General features: G+C 44.2%; 1 protein-coding gene and 1 non-coding gene across 2 annotated transcripts in view; one reads left to right on the top strand and one right to left on the bottom strand.

Moving 5' to 3' along the window:
* The window catches only part of Ccbe1 (collagen and calcium binding EGF domains 1), a 246241-nt gene that overhangs the window by 118488 nt on the left and 108061 nt on the right, over positions 1-19692 (top strand). The gene's annotated exons all lie outside the window — the stretch shown is intronic.
* Positions 3390-3450, bottom strand: LOC127204873 (U7 small nuclear RNA). Its single transcript, XR_007832558.1, has one exon. It is a non-coding gene; the product is annotated as a U7 small nuclear RNA (small nuclear RNA).

The raw sequence follows: 19692 nt of genomic DNA, 5'->3' as shown, positions 1-19692 counted from the left end.
TTCCTCTCTCTCTCCCTTTCTTCCTTCCTCCCTCCCTCCCTCCTCTCTCTCTCTCTCTCTCTCTCTCTCTCTCTCTCTCTCTCTCTCTCTCTCTGTACTTATACACATAAGTTTAGCCATCTGATATTTGACAAAGAGGGCAAAAACATACATTGGAGAAATGACAGTTGATGCTACTTGGGTATGGGACCATCCATTGGAATGTGGTCAGCCTATCAGGGCCTACATCCTTAAAGATAACGGATTCTTCTTCCCACAGAAGCCATCAAATGTTTACTGTTCCTCAGAGGTAGGGCCTCATGCACCACTTCCCACTCTATGCTAGCATGTTGACTGGCTTGATCTTGTGCAGGCAACCATGAGTTCATGGCTACAACAGCCATGTTGATTTCTTCAAACACTATTTTGCTCTGATCCTTCCTCACCTCTGACTCCTACAGACTTTCTGCCTAGTCTTCTTAAACAGTCCCTGTGCTGGGAGTGGGAGTGTAATGTGGATGTCTTATATATTGCTGACTACTCCACTAATGCTTATTCTTTGCACTTTGGTCAGATGTGAATTTTTGCATTGTCCATCACAGAGAAAGTTCTTGGATGAATTCTGAGAGCTACACTCATCTATGAATAGAGGTATATGAATTCAGCAAGCAGTCTGATAGTATGTGAGTTCATTAGTACAGTAGTCCTAGGTTCATCCTTGAGGTGGACTCCACAACCATGGGTTGCTGGTTAAATTTATAGTACCAGGAATGTGTTTTCTCCTATGGAGCAGGCATTAAATCTGATTAGAAAGCAGTTGGTTACCCCATAATATCCATGCCACTATGGTACTCATGGGTGTACCTTGTCACACCATTGACCAACAACTCTTAAGGAAGGATCCTACATCTAGGACTGGGTTTTTGTTTAATAAGCCATGGCTTTCTAGAAAAAACAGTAACCCTTCTACTTTGTAAGACAACTTAAATTTTTTTTTTTTGAATCTTAAAATTCCATGTAGAAATTTAATTGAATCGGTGTGTTGATAGAAGTCAATTTAAACATTACATGCACAAAATAAAAGCAGGGATGGTATCAAATGATGGAAATACATTTTTAACAACTGAAAAATAAAATGGTCATTTAAGAAGGATTGAAAGAAGTAATTTTATAAATCTACAAAATTATTGGAAGCATCTTTGGACAAAGCAAGCATTTCCTTTCCTAATAAAGCCCATACCTCGGGACTGTCATCTTTGGAGCTTGAACATTACATATCTAGAAGGAAGTTCAGGACTACCTTCAGTTATTAGTGTTAGGACTCTGCTTCAGTCTGCCTACCTGTGATGTCACTGCTTACCTGCCACAGGGGCCATATAATGGCTCTCTCTCTACCTTTCCTCTGTCTCTGTCTCTGTCTCTGTCTCTGTCTCTCTGTCTCTCTGTCTCTCTGTCTCTCTGTCTCTCTCTGTCTCTCTCTCTCTCTCTCTCTCTCTCTCTCTCTCTGTCTGTCTGTCTCAGGTGCCCCTTACCCTTTTCCTTCTCTCCCCCACATGCTCATCTAATAAACTCTGTATAACATAGTATCTGCTGCCTGGTACCTTCTATTCTATCAATCATTATTCTAATTTTTTTTTCATTTTTTTTTATTAATTTATTCTTGTTACATCTCAATGTTTATCCCATCCCTTGTATCCTCCCATTCCTCCCCCCCCCCATTTTCCCATTATTCCCCTCCCCTATGACTGTCCTGAGGGGGATTACGTCCCCCTATATATTCTCATAGGGTATCAAGTCTCTTCTTGGCTACTTGCTGTCCTTCCTCTGAGTGCCACCAGGTCTCCCCCTCCAGGGGACATGGTCAAATGTGAGGCACCAGAGTACGTGAGAAAGTCGTATCACACTCTCCACTCAACTGTGGAGAATATTCTGACCATTGGCTAGATCTGGGAAGGGGTTTAAAGTTTACCTCCTGTATTGTCCTTGGCTGGTGCCTTAGTTTGAGCGGGACCCCTGGGCCCAAATCTGCCTATCATATTGTTCTACTTATAGATTTCTAGGACCCTCTGTATCCTTTTATTTTGCTGTTCTCCCATGCGTCTCTCATTTAGAGTCCCAATAGGATGCCTTCCCCTCTGTCCCAGTTTCCTGGTAAGTGAAGGCTTTTGTGGGACATGCCCCTTGGGCTAGTATGCAGATATAAGTGAGTATATACCATTTGATTCTTTCTGCTTCTGGGTTAACTCACTCATTATGATCATTTCTAGCTCAATCCATTTATCCACAAATTTCGGGAATTCCTTGTTTTTAATAGCTGAATAGTATTCCATAGTGTATATGTACCACAGTTTCTTTATCCACTCTTCTACTGAGGGACACTTAGGCTGTTTCCATGTTCTGGCTATTATGAATACGGCTGCTATGAACATGGTTGAGCAAAGTTTCTTGTTGTGTGCTGGAGCATCTTCTGGGTATAGTCCAAGGAGTGGAATAGCTGGGTCTTGAGGAAGCCCTATTCCCATTTTTCTGAGATAGCACCAGATAGATCTCCAAAGTGGCTGTACTAGTTTGCATTCCCACCAGCAATGAAGGAGTGTTCCTCTCTCCCCACATCCTCGCCAGCATGTGGTGTCGCTTGAGTTTTTGATCTTAGCCATTCTGATGGGTGTAAGATGGAATCTCAGAGTTGTTTTGATTTGCATTTCCCTGATGACTAAGGAGGTTGAGCATTTCTTTAAGTGTTTCTCAGCCATTTGGTACTCCTCTGTTGAGAATTCTCTGTTTAGTTCCAAGCCCCATTTCTCAATTGGGTTATTTGGTTTGGTGGTGTTTAATTTCTTGAGTTCTTTATATATTTTGGATATTAGACCTTTGTCAGATGTAGGGTTGGTGAAGATTTTTTCCCAGTCTGTAGGCTGTCGCTTGTTCTCTTGACAGTGTCTCCTGCCTTACAGAAGCTTCTCAGCCTCATGAGGTCCCATTTATTAATGGTTGACATTAAGGCCTGGGCCGTTGGTGTTCTGTTCAGGAAGACAACTTAAATTTTTAAAAAAAAGATTTAGAAGGTAGATATTCTGCATGAATATGTTTTATACAATTTAGACATTCCCTGTCTTTTAGAATAGCTTATTTAAATGTAGTAAACTGAGGTAGTAAATAGGTGACTTATGTAAGCTAGAGTATAGATGAAGTCGTGTGAGATACTGGTAAATGCAGCCGCAATTCTAACTTGTTGTGATGACAGCAACATGTTATACTTGAGCTTACAGCACTTGGGATTTAAAATAACTCTTAGACATTCACTGATTTGTTTTTTATCTCTGCAATTTGAGCCATAGTATTTCAACTGGAATGGTGAGAATCAAAAACTAATGTGAATGTTTTTTTTTTTTAAATAATTTATAATTGGGAGGGATTTTCCGACAAAGTCAGAAAACCTGCTAGACAAATTCAAAAAGAGCTGTAACACTAATGTGAATGTTATGAAGACTCTGACTCAGAAGTTTAGGGCTACATTGGTCCAGGTTCTTCAGTTAATTAGGGCCACCAGCATATAGTCATCTCTCCGTACCCTCGCGAGTGTTGGCTTCCAGATTCCTGTTGATACTCAAGTCTGAACAAAGCTCAAATCCCTTACATAATATGGTACAGTATGTGCATATAACCCATGCCTATATACTTTAAATTATCTTTAGTCTCCATGTAACATCCACTACATTGTAAATGTTATGTAAACACTTGTCCAACTACATTGTTTAATATTTTGAAACGTCTCATAAATTCTGTGTAAACAATTGTCATATTGTATTCCTTAGTGTTTTGACATGTCTCATAAATGCTATATAAACAATTGTCCAACTGTATTATTCAGGAAACAATGGAAATGACATCTCCTGTAAATGGTCAGTGCAAATGCAATTTAAAAATATTTTTGATCTGTAGCTTGTCGAACCCCCTAACGTGGTACCTGAAGATGTGGGGGCTGACTTGTTATCTAGAGCAGAGGTTCTTAACCTGTGAGTCATCACTCCCTCGGGGTCAAATACTTTTACAGGGGTCACCCAAGAGCATGGAAAAACACAGATATTTACATTATGGTTCATAACAGTAACAAAGTTCAAAACAGTAGTTATGAAAGAGCAATGAAAATGATTTATGCTTCCAGGACACCACAACATAAGTTACTGCATTAAAGGGTCACAGCATTAGGAAGGCTGAGGACCACTAATCTAGAGGGAGAGAGAGGATAAAAAAGGCTGCGTTATTGGCTCATAATATTTTGGAGCTGGCAAACCTGAAATCCATACCCATGGAGGTGAAGACTGCCAATAAGTCTCGCATATGAAAGCAAGAATTGTGTTGACTTTCTATGCTTCGGTCTGAAGGCTGAATGCGTTCTATAACAGACCATGAGTTTTCTCTGTAGGAGAACAGCAGGTCTTCACTGATTACGTAAGACCTGTCCTCATCATTAAGCATAATCTGCTTTGCTAAGGGTCTATGGGTTTAGACGTTAATCTTCAAAACTGTCTTTTAAGCAACAGCTAGCCAGGCATCCATCCATATATCTGGATGCCATGACCTAGCCGGGCCAACATATGTAATTAATCACCAAGAGGCACGTACATGTTTACTGTTCACCATCTTGAAGACCTTGCGTCCTAAATGAGCAACAGGCCCTCAGAGGTCATAGTCCATGTTCCTGAAAGCTTGGATTTTTAGCAACCTGTTATGATGGCTGTCCACAAGATCTGTGGGCCACCTTGCTCTCTCTGCAAGTGAATAAGGTCATACTAGGCAAGCAGTATAAAAGATGGAGATCAGTATATCATAGAGCAGACATTTTTTTATCAAGATGGTGTAATAATAATGAGGATATTAAAGCGGGGAACTGGCAGGGACTTTCCTCTGTGACATGTGTCATTTGGAAGCATTGTCAAATCAATGAAGTAAACTGTACTGAAGTGTTTCACGTGTGTTTAATTATGACACAAGAAAAAAGCCCCACATATTATTCTAGCATCTCGAAAAAAAAATCAATCTATAATAACAGGAAATCCGGGGCTTTTTATTTAGTCTCTCTGTAACAATTGGTTCCAGCTTCACAGGGCAAGGGGAAGGGCAAAAAAACCCATAAAACTTGTGACAGCTACAATAATACTCCCCAGCTGCACTGAGCCCAGGCACAAGCTGATTGGAAGATTGATTTGATGCTGAAAGACGTTTAAAAAGCACGCTCATACTGTTGTGGGCATCATAGTTTCTTTCTTTTCACATTCAACAACCAGGAAGATGCCAGCAAATGCCAAGAGGATTCCAAGCCATAAAGTTCTTTTCATTTTTCTTTTTCCCCCAGAACAATTGCCAGCCACAAAGACCCAGTTCAGTGTCAGTCTTAGAACTCTGGGAAGGAGGTAGAGTGTTAATGGATTTCTCTCATGACTAAAGACTAGACTAGTCTAGACTCCTCAGGAGTGTCAGAGTGAGCTGTGTTCAGTGTCTAGACAAAATTTACACCCAGCTTGTTGACATCCACAATGCTGAGTTCCACACCCTGGTTCAGATTCAGTAGTTCTGGGAGGGAGCAGTAAGAGGCCCATTTTCAGGTTGAGACCAGATTTTGAGATCCACGTGCCTATGTGCAATCAGTGACAGAATATACTAAGAAGTCATTGCAAAGCTTTATATATTTCTGATTGCTTTTCCATCTGTTAATTCACTTGTTTTATTATCTAATGAGAGTTACACACACACACACACACACACACACACACACACACACATATCACTGCCATCAAAGGTCTTCCAAATTGACTTTTAAATTTAAAAATAAAAGAAAGCTATATAATGGTATAAGGTAATGATATATATCTGTAAGCCAAAGACCTCAAGGTTTTCCTAATGCTGTCAATAAACCCATCTATAAATTGGAAGGGAATTAATGTAGGCTCCCCTGTACACCAGAAACAAAGGAGCCTGTCTACTGGGGCAGCCTGTCACTGCCTACAGAAGTGCAAGGGTGGGTTCCTGGCTCAGGCTCAGACATCGTAGTATCCTAACTCAGCACTCATCTTGCTCTTTTGATGGAGCATGAAATTGAAGCAATATGGCTCCCAAGCTGGAGGACCAGATTTGTGGGAACTGGGCCCAGGACACTGCTAGGGGACCATGTGAATGGAGAGAGGCCTGGATTTTCATCCTGGTTGGTGGGCGGCCTCAGCCTGTCAGTTCTCCTGGAGCCAGTGGGCTGGGGGCTCACTACAATTCCAGGCCCAGGGGCAGTTGTACCGTTTGTCCTTTCTCACATGCAGGGCTGCCTTCATCCCATATGATGGCCTGCCTCAGGGCCCTGGGAGGGAGGTCCTGGTCTCTCAGCACTCCCCTTTCATTTTTATGGAGGTCACTGGCCTGGCCATGTTACACAGGACTTTCCTGCCTTAGCTATGATCTCAGGGAGCCTAGTAACAATCATGTTGACTGCTTTTTGAGTTCCATCCAAGAGAATGTATGTGGAGCTTTCAAGAAGCCAGAAACACTTCGACCACCAGTGTGAGGCCAGGCACGCCTTTGCCTTCCTCCATCAAAAAAACCTTCAGTTCACATGTGCTCGCACAGAATGCCCTCCCGACCCCCAGGATGATTTTTAATGCTGGATTTATGGCCTGCCTTTTGAAGTCATCTGCCCCTGCCCCTTGGAGCTAGTGGACTGTTCCTGAGGAGAGCTCTGTTTTGCCTGGATGAATGCCCCCTCCTTTGTGTGTGCTCAGGCCCCAGCAAAACAGTGCTCCCTCCTAGCAAAATCATGTTCAGTGGATGTGTTGGTCAAGGGCACACAGGTTCCTCTCATTCCTAGATCTCAGTGGAGTGGGGAAGAGGGCCCTTCTGCCCTGCTAGGGTCCGATTTTCTATTGGAAATGACCACACTTTGCCCTTTGCCAGCTCCCTCTACACTTGCCTCAGGGCAGGGCTCAGATTAAGAGCACAATAACTAAATACTTCAGTGACAGGACCAAAGAGTAGTGACAGATGTTAAAGTGAAGTTGAAGTCACTCTACCTGGCTTGCTGGAGAGTGAGAGGTTTTGGAATCTGTCATGATCCAGATGGTTGCTTTGTAAGAAGAAAGCCAAATTGCTAAAAAAAAAAAAAAAAAGAGTAGTATTGTATATAACTGTTTGTAACACTGTATAAGCGAGAGTTTGGGCATTGTGTTCACTACCAGAGTGATTTTTAATTTACTTTATCACGTTACTGTTCCATCATTTGTTAAATGGCATCCCCCCCACCGCCACCCCCAAATAGTGGCACTGGGGAAATCACAATAGTAGGCAACTCGCTATTTTCTAGTAACATGTTAGTAAGCTAAGAACACACCCAGGCAGTAGGAGCCTGGGGGGAGCCTTGTCTTTGGTATTCTAGGTACAGCAAAGGGCTGAAGACTTTCCCACCGGGCACAAAATCAACAGATTCTATAGTGTTCGGGGCAGGATTGCTGGCAGGGGAGAAGGCTCGGTAGAGAACTACTTCGGCAAGGCGTGCCTCTTCTAGAACAAATGGAAAACAAAGAATCAAGCATCATGAGAGATGACCCAAATTGAAGTGCCCCACGGAGGAGAAGTTAGCCAGTAAAGGAGGTCTGTCACATAATGTGCGGGGACACACAGACAGTCCCAGAGTGTGGTCACAAGGGAGTGGTTTAGTTTGTGACAATGTCTCTCCATGGAGAGACTCCATACCCTGTCTGAGAATCAGTGTCTGTGAAGAGGGGGCAGTCAAGGATGCCCCAAGAGCAGGTATCTAGTTCACCCTCTTCCATAGGAGCAGAGATGTGAGGTGCCCATCTGCTCCGCCTGCCTAGGCCCCACAAAACCCCTCCCAAGAGGGAAGGAATTTTTCCAGCAAGTGGTTCAGGACAGGTCCAAACTTCCCACAGTGGGCACTATTTCTGTCTGTATAGGTGAGCCAGCAAAGTTCTACCAGTCTTCTAGACCAAGCCTGGCTCTTGTGTTTGGCCATTTTCTTAGTTCTCATGTTCAAGAAAGGGAGAAATTGAAGGCTTATATCATTAATTTTTTTGAACCCTTACAAAGTGAAAACATGAGCTTGGGTTGATTTTGTTGCTGGCCACATGGGTAGGGAGGCGTGCTCAAAAGATGGTCCATCTAGGCTCTGTACTAGCTCCTTTCACGAGGATCAGTCCTCCTGCCCACCACTGTCCCTGGCTGCTTTCACTGCCTGCGCAGTCACCCGTCAGTGCCCGGAGTGGATCTGGGGACTTGAGAGCACCATCCTTGTGAGTGGCTTTAAGAACACAGCACCATCAAAGAAGAACCAAGCTGGACGTTGTATGGGGAATAAGGACCTCTTGGTTCTATCAAACAGCTTGGGACATCAGCATTAGGAGTTTAGAACATGTCAGACAGACAAGGGGATGGACTTTTGTCTTGAGAGGGACTGTTTCCTAGTTGTAGGTTTTTTGCTTGTTTGTTTGTTTGTTTTGTTTTTACATGTGAATTTAGACCTTGAAAGTTAAAACTACTGATATAACAATTCTTTAAAAACCTACCAGCAGGAAAAAAAAAAAAAAAACTATCGGCAGAACATCAGAAAACAACTTAAAAAATAACAGTAATGACACGGGAGGTGTGCGTACTAACAAAACATCAACAATGGCTTTTTATGCACTATGCTCTCCATCTCAGCTGATCTGAACAGTGCTGATGCAGAGATGCAAGTCTAGACACTTCCAGAAGGTTCTGGGCAGAATCTAGAATAGCAACAGCCCTAGAAAGTGGCAAGTGGAGGGGTTACTGGTGGCCAGCAGGGACATTGTTCCTGGAATCTCATGCTTCATGAGTGATCTGCTTGGGTGGCAGCACAGGGTGGGTCTCTGCTGGCGTCACAAGAGTAACTGGAACACAGTCCTCTGCTTTCTACCCTGCGATGCACCTGTTTGTGAATGGGAAGATGCACACAAGCACGAGATGTTCCATGGAATAGACAGTGAATGAACAGAATGTATCTGATATCTCCGTGGTGACGAGGAGCCTTAGCACCTCTCCAATTTCACACCACAGGACCATTCACAAAATGATTTATGGTGTTACTGTAGTAGTCTTACAAAGCTCTGTTCTCTTAAGCATCAGCTTGTTTTAACTTCTCATGTCATTTTTTTTTAATCTTCTGTGATTATGTCTGTGCATATGCAAATGTGGACGCACAGGAACGTGTGTGCACAAGACAGGATCTGCCTGTCTCTTCTTCTCCAGTGCTGGGATTACAAGCACCCACCACCATGGTCTTTTTACGTGGGTTCCAGGGATTGAACTTGGGTCTGCATGCTTGCATAGCAAACACTTTATTGACTGAGCTATCTCCCCAGCTTCTTCTATTATTAATATCTAATCAAGCTTTAGAGACAATTTGGTAGCTAGGCATTCTAAGGAGGAGACTTTTTTGTTGTTGTTGTTTTAGAGTGGGGAAGTAGGGGGAGGGAGGTGTGTTAGGGTTACTGTTTCTGCAATAAAACACTTGATCAAAAACCAAGTAGGGGAAGAAAGGGTTTATTTGGCTTACACTTCTATATTGTGTACTCTATCACTGAAGGAAGTCAGGACAGGAACTCAAACAGCGTAGAAACCTGGAGGCAGGAGCTGATGCAGAGGCCATGGAGGGGTGCTTCTTACTGGCTTGCTTCTCATGGCTTGCTCAGCCTGCTTTCCTATAGAACCCAGGACCACCAGCCCAGGGATGACACTACCCACCAAGAGGCTGGGCCCTCCTCTATCAATAACTAATTAAGAAAATGCCTTATATCCAGATATTATGAGGCATCTTCTCAACTGAACCTACCTCCCTTCATGTAACTCTTGCTTGTATCCAGTAGATATAAAACTAGCCAGCAAGAAATGTCAGTCAATATCAGTGGTGAGATCTTCTATTGTGAAGAATTCATTAATACGTTCAGGTACAATTAGCAGTACCCACAAACAGGATCCATTGCCAATCTACAACAAGCCAGAAAAGTCCTATTCCTGTCTGAGAAATTCTTAAGAACTCTTTTTTTTTTTTAAACAAACAAACATGTGAAGAGACTGGAAGTTGTACCTAACATGAGATAGCCAGTTATTTGATAACATGCTACTCCAGTTTTATAGAATCTCTAAGAACTATTTTAATTAGTGATAGGTAAACTATTTTATAACTTTTAAAAAAAAAGTATTTTCATTAGTTCTTTTAAAATTTTAAGGTGGGCAGTGTGACATATACCTTTAATTCCAGTACTCAGGAGGAAGTGGCAGGTGGATCTGTGAGTTTGAGGCCAGTCTGGTATACAGAGCTAGTTTCAGGGATTACACAAAGAAACTCTGTCTTGAAAAACCAAAACCAAAACAAAACAAAACAAAACAAAAAAAAGTAGATATTTGATCATATTCACCTCTCTGCCCCAGCTCCCCCCAGATCCATCCAACCTTCCCTTCCCACCAGACCTTGTGTTATTTTTTCCTCTTCAAGGCCAATTTATGCTGCATAAATGTTCTTGGATATGTGGCCTCCCACTGGAATATTGGTGAACTAATCAAAGGCTAAGCTCTGAGAGAAAATAGATCCTTCCTTTTCTAGCAGCTAACAACTGCTAACAGCTCTTCAACCAGGAGTGGGACTTTGTTCCCAGCTCTCTCTCTCTCTCCCCCCATGCTGGAATTTTGTCTGGCTTGGGCTCTTCTGCATGCTGTCACAACCACTGTGAGTTCATGCATGCAGCTGCCCTGCTGTGTCTAGAAAGAAGACACCATGTTTTCACCTAGAAAATTGTCCTCAAAGACAATCAGAGAGACTAAAGGCTGATTCAGGAGCCCATTTAAAAAATAATAGAACAAATACATCAGGAGTGGGCCTACAGGGAGTGTTAGGTGTGTGTTGCCAGCTGGTGGACTCTGACCGTCCATGGAATCCTTGCTGAAGAACATTTGATCCTTATGAGACCTCCTAGCTCTCATAGCTGTGGGTTCATGTCCTGGATGTATCAGCAGCAGATATTGAGTATGGTTGCTGCTTAAAGCTTTTTTCCCCCTATTAGTCAAGACAGAAGAATCTGCTGTTGTGGCCTTAAAACTGGGCTCTTGGTCGACCAAGGTCAGAAGTAATGACTGAGAGGAAAGCTGGTTTAAGAGGTTCCCTGGGCATCAGCCTAGAAAGTTCACCTTAGGTGGCTTTATGCGTTGACTTGATATTTGTATTTGATTTTCTTTGAGGAGAACTTTTGGTTGTCCAATAATCTGTCAAAGAGTTAACAAGCTGTGTGGTGGAGGCCAGCGGGGGCGTGTGGGGGGATCCAGTGTCATTACTCTGCTTTCCCTTCTCTACTGGCAACTGTTGTCCTTTAGCACAGACACTGTTGGCCCAGTGGGGGTTCCTTTCAGACAGTAGGTGAGTCTGATGGCCTCACACTGTAAAATATCAACATATGGTAAACAAACACAGATGACTGCACATGTATGATGCTTCATGTGATCTCACTTACATATAACTTCATGTCTGTGCACAGTGTGAACACCTGGGGAAAGTCTCATCAAATAAATGGTGACTATCCTTTCCAGATGAGATTAAAGAGTTACTCTTTAGTATAGGTTTATTTAAAGTTGGGATTTCACATGACAATGAATAAAGTTTGTAATAAAAAAGAAACATCTTCTAAAGAAAATGTTAAGAAATTAAGACCCATCCAGATGTTTGTTAGAAAGATGGTCTTTACTGTGACAGTGTGGTTTCTGGAATCAGCCCTCTGTTAGGAGGGTGTATGGCCACCTAAGGATTTTACTGTTCACGCATCTCTGTTTAATCTTCTGGCACTTTCCACTCAGCCTGCAAAAGTTCACCATTTAAGGCAGTTATTTCACCGCTGGCATGACTCATGCTCTCCCCTCGTGAGGGGCCACTTCCTCCTCTTCACTTGCTCAGGCCCACTGTTCACACTTGCTGCTCCCAGTGGTCTGTCCAGTGCTATTTCTCACCTAAATGTGAAGGAGCGTTATGAACACAAAAGCGCCTGATCCTGTAGCTTTGCAGAATCGTAGCTCGTGCTTTACTCTCTGTTAAATTTTCAGCTCCTTTGTTGGTAAGAACTAATTTCCATTCTCCTTAATGTCTTCAGGAGTAGGAGAATTCCACATGCCTAACAGGCAGTACACGGGGACTTGGGGGCCGGAAGTGAAGTCTGCAGGATGAGGTTCTAGGTATCTCTTGAGGTTCATTCATTTCATCCAGGACCAGCAGCTGCTTTGGAGCCTGATTGATACCTTTGGAGTTGGGCTGTTGAGTGTGACGCAATGGCTCAATCTCTAGGGCAGTGGTTCTCAACCTTCCTAATGCTGTGACCCTTTAACACAGCTCCTCATGTTGTGGTGACCTCCAACCATAAAATTTTTGTTGCCACTTCATAACTGTAATTTTTCTACTGCTAAAATCATAATATATTTTTGGAGAAAGAGGCAACCTACAGGTTGAGACCAGCTGCTCTAGAGCCATGAAGTCTTTTGTCTCTGCTTCTTTCTCTCTGTGTTGACACATTGCCTGTCTCAGAAGACATGGCTGCTCCTCCTATGCTGGACACTGTCCCCCTCCTTGGCAACATCTGAACCATATCCCTAAATATCTTAGTATTCTGAAAAAACAGATTCTGATCTGTTCCTGATTTGCAGATGGGTCAGGTGACACCTGAGTGACATCCATAATTATCATAGTTAATATTGTGGAAAGACAGATTCTGATTGGTTCCCGGTTTGTTAATGGGTCAGGTGTTTCTTCCAAGTGAATGTGCACATGTGTGTGCGTGCACACACACACACACACACACACACACACACACACACACACACACAATGCTAAAAAGACTTAATGGAGGTGTAGGTTTTACAGAGTTTTATTATTTTAATATATCCTTAATTCTTCCATGTCCTTTAGAGTAATGGATAAACAGAACACAGGCTTACAAATTACACTGGCTCAGACTTGCCCCTGTCTTCTCTATGTATTGTGTTTAACCTAAGACTTTACAAGTAAGTTTATGAAAGCTCTCCTGCTGGCCTTGTCCCTGGGGTCTGACTTTCAGCCATGGATGTAGTAGAGCAGCATTGTGCTGCACGAGGAATCCAGCCTTTCTGCCTCAGAGCTGTCATCAGTCAAGGTGGCTGCTGAATGGGAAGGTGGCTGTTTTCGTATCCCGTTACAAAACAGACTTGGATTTCTACGTAAAATGACATTTGCTGGCTTAGTAAACCAGCTGGTCAAATGTACTTTGGCAAGTATATTGGAAACAGTTTTGAGAAGGTACCTTGTGCTCTAGAAAGGAGACAGAGGATGCCCTTGAACCAAACTATAAAGCAGTCGTCAGTTCTTCCATAGAGGAGTCTGGAGGGGTTTTCCTGCCAGTACTTTCTGTGACTTAAATTTTTTTTTTTTTTTTTTTTTTTTTTTGCTCATCAAGTCATATCAGAACTGAGTGTGTCCTCTTGTCCTGTGGCCTCCTGGCAAGGCAGTCCTGCCAGGGGGAAGTGATTGAAAAGCTGGCAAGAGAGTCCATGTCAGAGAGAGCCCCCACTCCCCTTACTAGGGGATCTGCATGAATCCTGAGCTGACCTTCAGTTACATCTGTGTAGGGGGCCTAGGTCCAGTCCATGCGTGGTTGGTGCTTAAGTCTTGGCAGCCCCTCTGGGCCCTGCTTAGTTGGCTCTGTTGGCCTTCTTGTGAGGCTCCTGTCACCTCCAGATCCTTTTCTCCCTCTTCCTCCCCCTGCCATGAGAGATGAAAAGGAGGCTCCCCTCTTCTGGGGAATAGGGAAGGGGGATGTGAAAGAGGGAAGGAGGGTAGGTGGGAGGGTGAGGTGAGGAGGGATGGGGCTACCACCAGATATAAAGTGAATAAACAAATTTTAAAAAATAAAAATGTGTGTGTGTGTGTGTGTGTACGTGTGTGTGTGTATGTGTGTGTGTGTACGTGTGTGTGTACACAAGTGTCCATTATGCCATGGTCCAAGTGCACATGTGGAGGAGGTCAGAGAACAACCAGTAAAAACCAAGTCTCTCCTTTCTTCTCAAAGATTTGAGAGTTCGAACTTCCATCATCAGGCATTCAAGTTAAGACATCTTGCTTGCCCTGTGTCTTGTTTCTGTCATGAGTGGCTGTAATAACAACAACATAGTCACGAAAGTATAAAGTGAAATATAAAACCCAGCACAGCAAACCCTTCCACTATTCTGTGTGTAACTTAGCAAAGACGTGTTAAGAAAGAATCAGAGTAGTGTAGCACTGGTGCTATGGGTGCTGAGGACTCCATTCTGATCTCACAGCATCCTGCAGTTATAGTTTGGGGCTTAGTGGTCTCTCTGAAGCTATGCCTTAATACCTGGTGAGAAGCCTCAGGTGGGAAACAGCCACACTCAGGTGTGGAGATCTAGCACAAGCTGGACCACAGGCCAAGCTAGCATCTCACAGTTCCATTCTCTGCCGTGCAGGGAAGCTGAGCTACTTAAGTTCAGAGATGCTCATGATGGGATGGTCCAGAGTGCAGAGAAGTTGAAAGGAAAGCACAGGAGGAGTTGGGGAGGGGATGCAGGGTCTAGCTGCGACCCCGTGACTGTGACTGGTGCTCTGAGCAGACCTTAGGAATGTACAAAGCAGGCCACTGCTGCGTGCCTTCCGTGTTGTGTGCAAGGTTTCCTGGGCCAGGAATTCTGAGAAATGCATTGCAAGCTCAGCTAAGCTGACGCAGCAGGAAGGCAGCAGAGTCTGGGAGTGAGTGAGTACACAGCCCCATAAAGAATGCAAACAACTCTGTCTTTGTTTCTGGATTAACCTGACGACAAACTTTGACTTGTATGGAATAACCCCTGGGCTTTATCGAAAGTGACCTTACGGTGGGTTGGACAAGTTACTGTCATTTTGTGACAGTTCTCCACATAACTTGTTAATTTCAGAACTGAGCATAGCCTACAAAAAGGGGCTGGCTCTCTAAACAGAGGGCACCCTTTTAATTAAATTCTGCCTTTCCACGTGTGCCCTGGAGTTGGGCCTCTGTATCCAGCTGCCTTTAATATTGCATAACCCTTTGTGTCCTGCAACTGGGTCATATTCAGTAACTACTTGCAGTGCATCTAAGGAAGGTCCTCCTGGAGCTCCCATTAATCATCTGCAGGAAAGGATGCTGGGGGGAAGTGTTACCACAGGTCATTTTCCCCTGCTGAGTGAAGCCCTCCTCGAACTCGGTACTTGATCTTGGTGCCCCCCACTTGAATCACTCCTAGAAGACGGACCACAGCTGGGTCCTGTGAACCCTAGGGTTTTTGGCCACAGTTTCAATTTGGCTCTGCTACCATCTAGGAACTGTGTGAGGACAAAACGCTTTATCTGTATTTCCTAAAACAGTGCACACAGCAAAGCCAAGGCAGATAAGTCACCAGATAAAACAGTGGGTACCAGGAAGCCAGGCAAAGCTCTGAGCATTTATACGGCTCACCTGACACTTGTCCAGCCAAGAACACCTGGATATCTTGCTTCAGACCACAGAGTGGTCTTCCGGCCTGTAGGAAGATATTTAATTACCAAGGTTACAGACAGCAAGACTTCTAGTACTTTCCATAAGCTCTACAAGAGAGGCCTTGCTACCCAAACAGCACTTCATAGCAAATGGGTTTAGAGTGTTTCTTTAGGACAGCAGGTCTCAACCTATGGGTCACAACCTCTCTCTCTCTCTCTCTCTCTCTCTCTCTCTCTCTCTCTGTGTGTGTGTGTGTGTGTGTGTGTGTATGATCAAATGACCCTTTCACAGAGGTCACATATCAGCTATCCAGTGTACCAGACATTAACATTACTATTCATAACAGTAGCAAAAGTACAGTTATGAATTAGTAATAAAAATAATTTTATGGTTGGGGCTCACCACAACATGAACTGTATTAAAGGGCCACAGCATTAGGAAGGTTGAGAGCCACTGCTTTTGGATGTTCAGATAGGAACAACATTGGTTTTCTTTTCTGCAGCAAATAGAATAAAGCCTGGCATATCCACACAGTAGGGCAGTGTATTTTACACTTTGGCACACTTGCACCATTGGGTGCTTGAGAATGACAGGTTCTGTGTGAGTCCTGTACCTAGTACTAAGGGAACCATGTGACCTGCTCAGGGCCACTGTCTTTACCTTTGTGGTGTAGAAGCCCAGGGATCTGGTCCAAGAACAGTCTTGAATTGTGACTTCTGAACATGGGCTTCTGAGGCAGAGAGTGAGGGTGACACCCGTTTCCAGACCCAGCGGAAGGTGACACGAGCTCAGGGTCTAGGTCATAAGGAAATTGCACAGCTTTTACTATGGGACATGTATCTGTTTCACCGTTCCATTCGATTCAACCTCTCCTCCTAAGAAAGAACCAAGCATCTGAATCCTTTAAATGCCTATCCTCTTCTCTCTGAGTCCTGTGAAGTCAGTGTTTCCTCCTCTTGAGGGATGTTTAAAATGTCCTCTAAAAAGCTATTGTGAATTCTTAATGGTCAAGAGCACTTGCTGTTCGTGAAGAGGGTCTGTCTCTGGCTTTTAGCACTTGCAATGGTGCATAACCATCAGTAACACCAGTTCCAGGCTACCTCAGGGACACCAGGCACACATTTGGTGTATGCACATATGTGCAGGCAAAACACTCATACAAATAAAACAAAAATAAAATAAATCTTTTTTAAAAAAATCACTCCAAATTCTAAAATGGTTTGTTTACCACTCTACCTTTATTTATTTATTTATTATACGTACAGTACTCTGCCTGCATGTACACCTGCAGGCCAGAAGAGGGAGGGCACCAGATCTCATTGTAGATGGCTGTGAGTCACCATGTGGTTGCTGGGAATTGAACTCCAGACCTTGGGAAGAGCAGCCAGTGCCCTTAACCTCTGAGCCATCTCTCCAGCCCCTTATTTCTGATTTTGAAACTACATATGTACTAAGTGTTATCACACAACAGAATGGCTCCAACATTAGATTCCCCAACACACACGAGGCATTTCTTAGTTTACCCTGTGTGCCAGTGGTCCTTCAGGTTACCCAAGTAATTTTATTGTACTGACTACTCCTCTTTGGGTCACTGGTCCTAAGCGGTAGGTAGACTGGAGGACTTCTAAGAGTTCTATAGAAGAGTTGTAAGGCCACAACAGCCTTGTCATAAGATTGATAGCCATAGATAGTATTGGGTTCTTTGCTACTTCCTCTACAAGAGGTATTTCATAAGAAGATGATGAGAAAGTTCTTGGAGTCTAGTAGGGATCATCATCTTCCTTCAAACTGGACAGAACAGTCTTGTGGACGCTATTTCAAGGGAAAGACAGTGTCAACGCGCATGGTGTGGCCCTGCTCACCTGTCCCAGTCACTACCTGGGGATTTGACTGGACCCTGGGTGTCCCACGGACAGCTCCACTGTCTGGAGAGACTATGTGGGGAAAGGCCTGGGATGGGAACTCAGAACACTGGCTCTGCCAGTGACCATGTGGATCTGACTAAGGCAGGCAGTGGGGGGGGGGGGGCATGTGTGCCCGGATTCCTCATTCAAACATTCATTGCATTCCCAATAGCTCAGTCAACAGGCTTGTGTGTTCTACACATCCCAACATAAGTTAAAAATGTGACCCTAACGCCTTAGTGCAGGCTCAACATGCAAAGGCTGGAGGACAGTTTACAGCATCATTCCTAAGGAATGCAACCTACCTTAATTTGGGGAACAGGGTCTTCTATTGGCACGAAGCTCACCCATTAAGCTAGGCTGAGTAGCTAGGAACCCTTCGCAGGGTAGGGATTACAGGTGTGTACCACCATACCCAGCTCTTCTACATAGCTTTTAGGGATCAATCTCTGGCTCCCGTGCTTATAAGGAGAGCACTTTGCCAAGCAAGCCATCTCCCCAGCCCCTTGACAGTAGTCATCTAATCCACTGAGCACTAATTGGTACCTGGAACTCTCCTCCAGATGCTAGGTGACCATAGCAATGCTTGGCCTAGGAACCGGAGGAAATGATAAGGTCCAACACTATTGACCATGCTTATACCACCAGCGCTCACACTTCTGAAGCCAGAGCCCTCTAAGTCACCATGGGGGTGATGGCTGCCCCGGAGTTGGAGGATATTTCTGAAATCTGGCTGTACAGTGTTGTAGAGTACAGGACCATAGCACCGCAGGTCTATCTCTCTCTTTGGAGAGTTGGGAGGCGGGGAGTAGGGCTTTGTAGTAGGAAGCTGCCTAGAAGGCAACGTCTGCCTACCTAAAAAGCACATTTCTTTTCTCAAACAGAAGTGGTTCTGTGCCTGGCATGAATTTTTTGGTGTTAGACTTTCTCCTTCTTCCTCCTCCCACACAAAGAGAAAGCATTAATGGCTTGAATTTATGGTGCTGTTGAAAAGGCAGTATCAGCATCTCTTGGCAGCTGGAAGTCCATAGCCGCACAGGACCCAGCAGCCTATTGAATTCATAACTGGGGCTACCACTACATAGGGGTTTCCTAGGCATGGCTTGTGCAATGGTGCGTCTCTGGGTGAATATGACTGCAATGGCCTCCCTGGGCCTCAGCTGCTTCATCATTCAAACAATAGCGTCCCTCTTGTTTCTGGGGTCTGTGATGCCCCATGTGTTTCTGAGTCGATTGCTCTGGAATGCATACTCCTCCCCTCCTCACTAATGAGTGTGAGTAAGAGCAGACATGGCCTCAGAGTTAGATGGGCTGTGCTGGCTGGTTTTATCTCAACCTGACACACGCTAGAGTCCCTTTGGAAGCGGGCTCCTCGATCGATAAAAACGTTCTCATCGGATTTTCTTGATTGTTGCATGACGTGGGAGGGCCCATGACACGGTGGACAGTATTCCTTCCCTGGGGAGGTGGTTCTGGGTGGTTCTGGGAACTAAAAGAGTACACAGTGAGCAAGTCAATCAGCAGCACTCCTCTGTAGCTTCTGCTGCAGTGCCTGCCGCGAGTTCCTACTATGGTTTCCTTAGTGGAGGCGCCACAAACCACAAGCTGAAGTAAACCCTTTCTTCTCCAAGTTGCTTTTGGTCATGGTGTTTTATAACAGTCATACCACCCCTAAGGCACTGGCTTCAGGTGAGTGGAAGAGGGCGCATTTTCTTTTTTGTACTTGTGCAGGGCTTGCATGTCCTCTTTTCTTGTTCCTAAGACCAGGATAGTGAACTCAGTCTGGTCATAAGCTGATTGCAGCACAGCTAGTGGGAAGTCTTCTGAAGCCTAGAGGGGGAGACTCCCTACAGCGGATGTGTAGGGTGTGGTTAGAGGAGACACCCCACATTTTGCTCATCTTATCTCCTTAGTGTTCTTATCTTATGCCTTCTTATGGATGGGCATTGGCATAACTATGTGGTAGATGAGTGGGGGGTTATCTTTACAGTTTGGTGTGTGTGTGGGTGCTTAGCAGAATCTATTTCAGAGATGTAGATATATGGTTTCCCCCCCTAAAATAATTGATGGTGGGAGTCTTTTCCTGACAGAAGCAAGTGAGCATACTCCCAGCTCACCCCCCATAGGCTGCCACTTCAGACTATTTATCATAATAAATGGATGTGACCAAGATTTTTTCTCTTTTATTTAAACAACTTCCCATAGTAAAGTACTCTTTCCAAGTCAGATTTCCTGATAAAAAGCTAGGTTGAAATTATTACCAACTTCTGACGGGG

Source organism: Acomys russatus, chromosome 20 (genome assembly GCF_903995435.1).
Source record: "Acomys russatus chromosome 20, mAcoRus1.1, whole genome shotgun sequence".
Classification (NCBI taxonomy): Eukaryota; Metazoa; Chordata; class Mammalia; order Rodentia; family Muridae; genus Acomys; species Acomys russatus.
The sequence above is the reverse complement of the archived record's forward strand: the minus strand, read 5'-3'. Positions and strand labels throughout refer to the sequence as shown.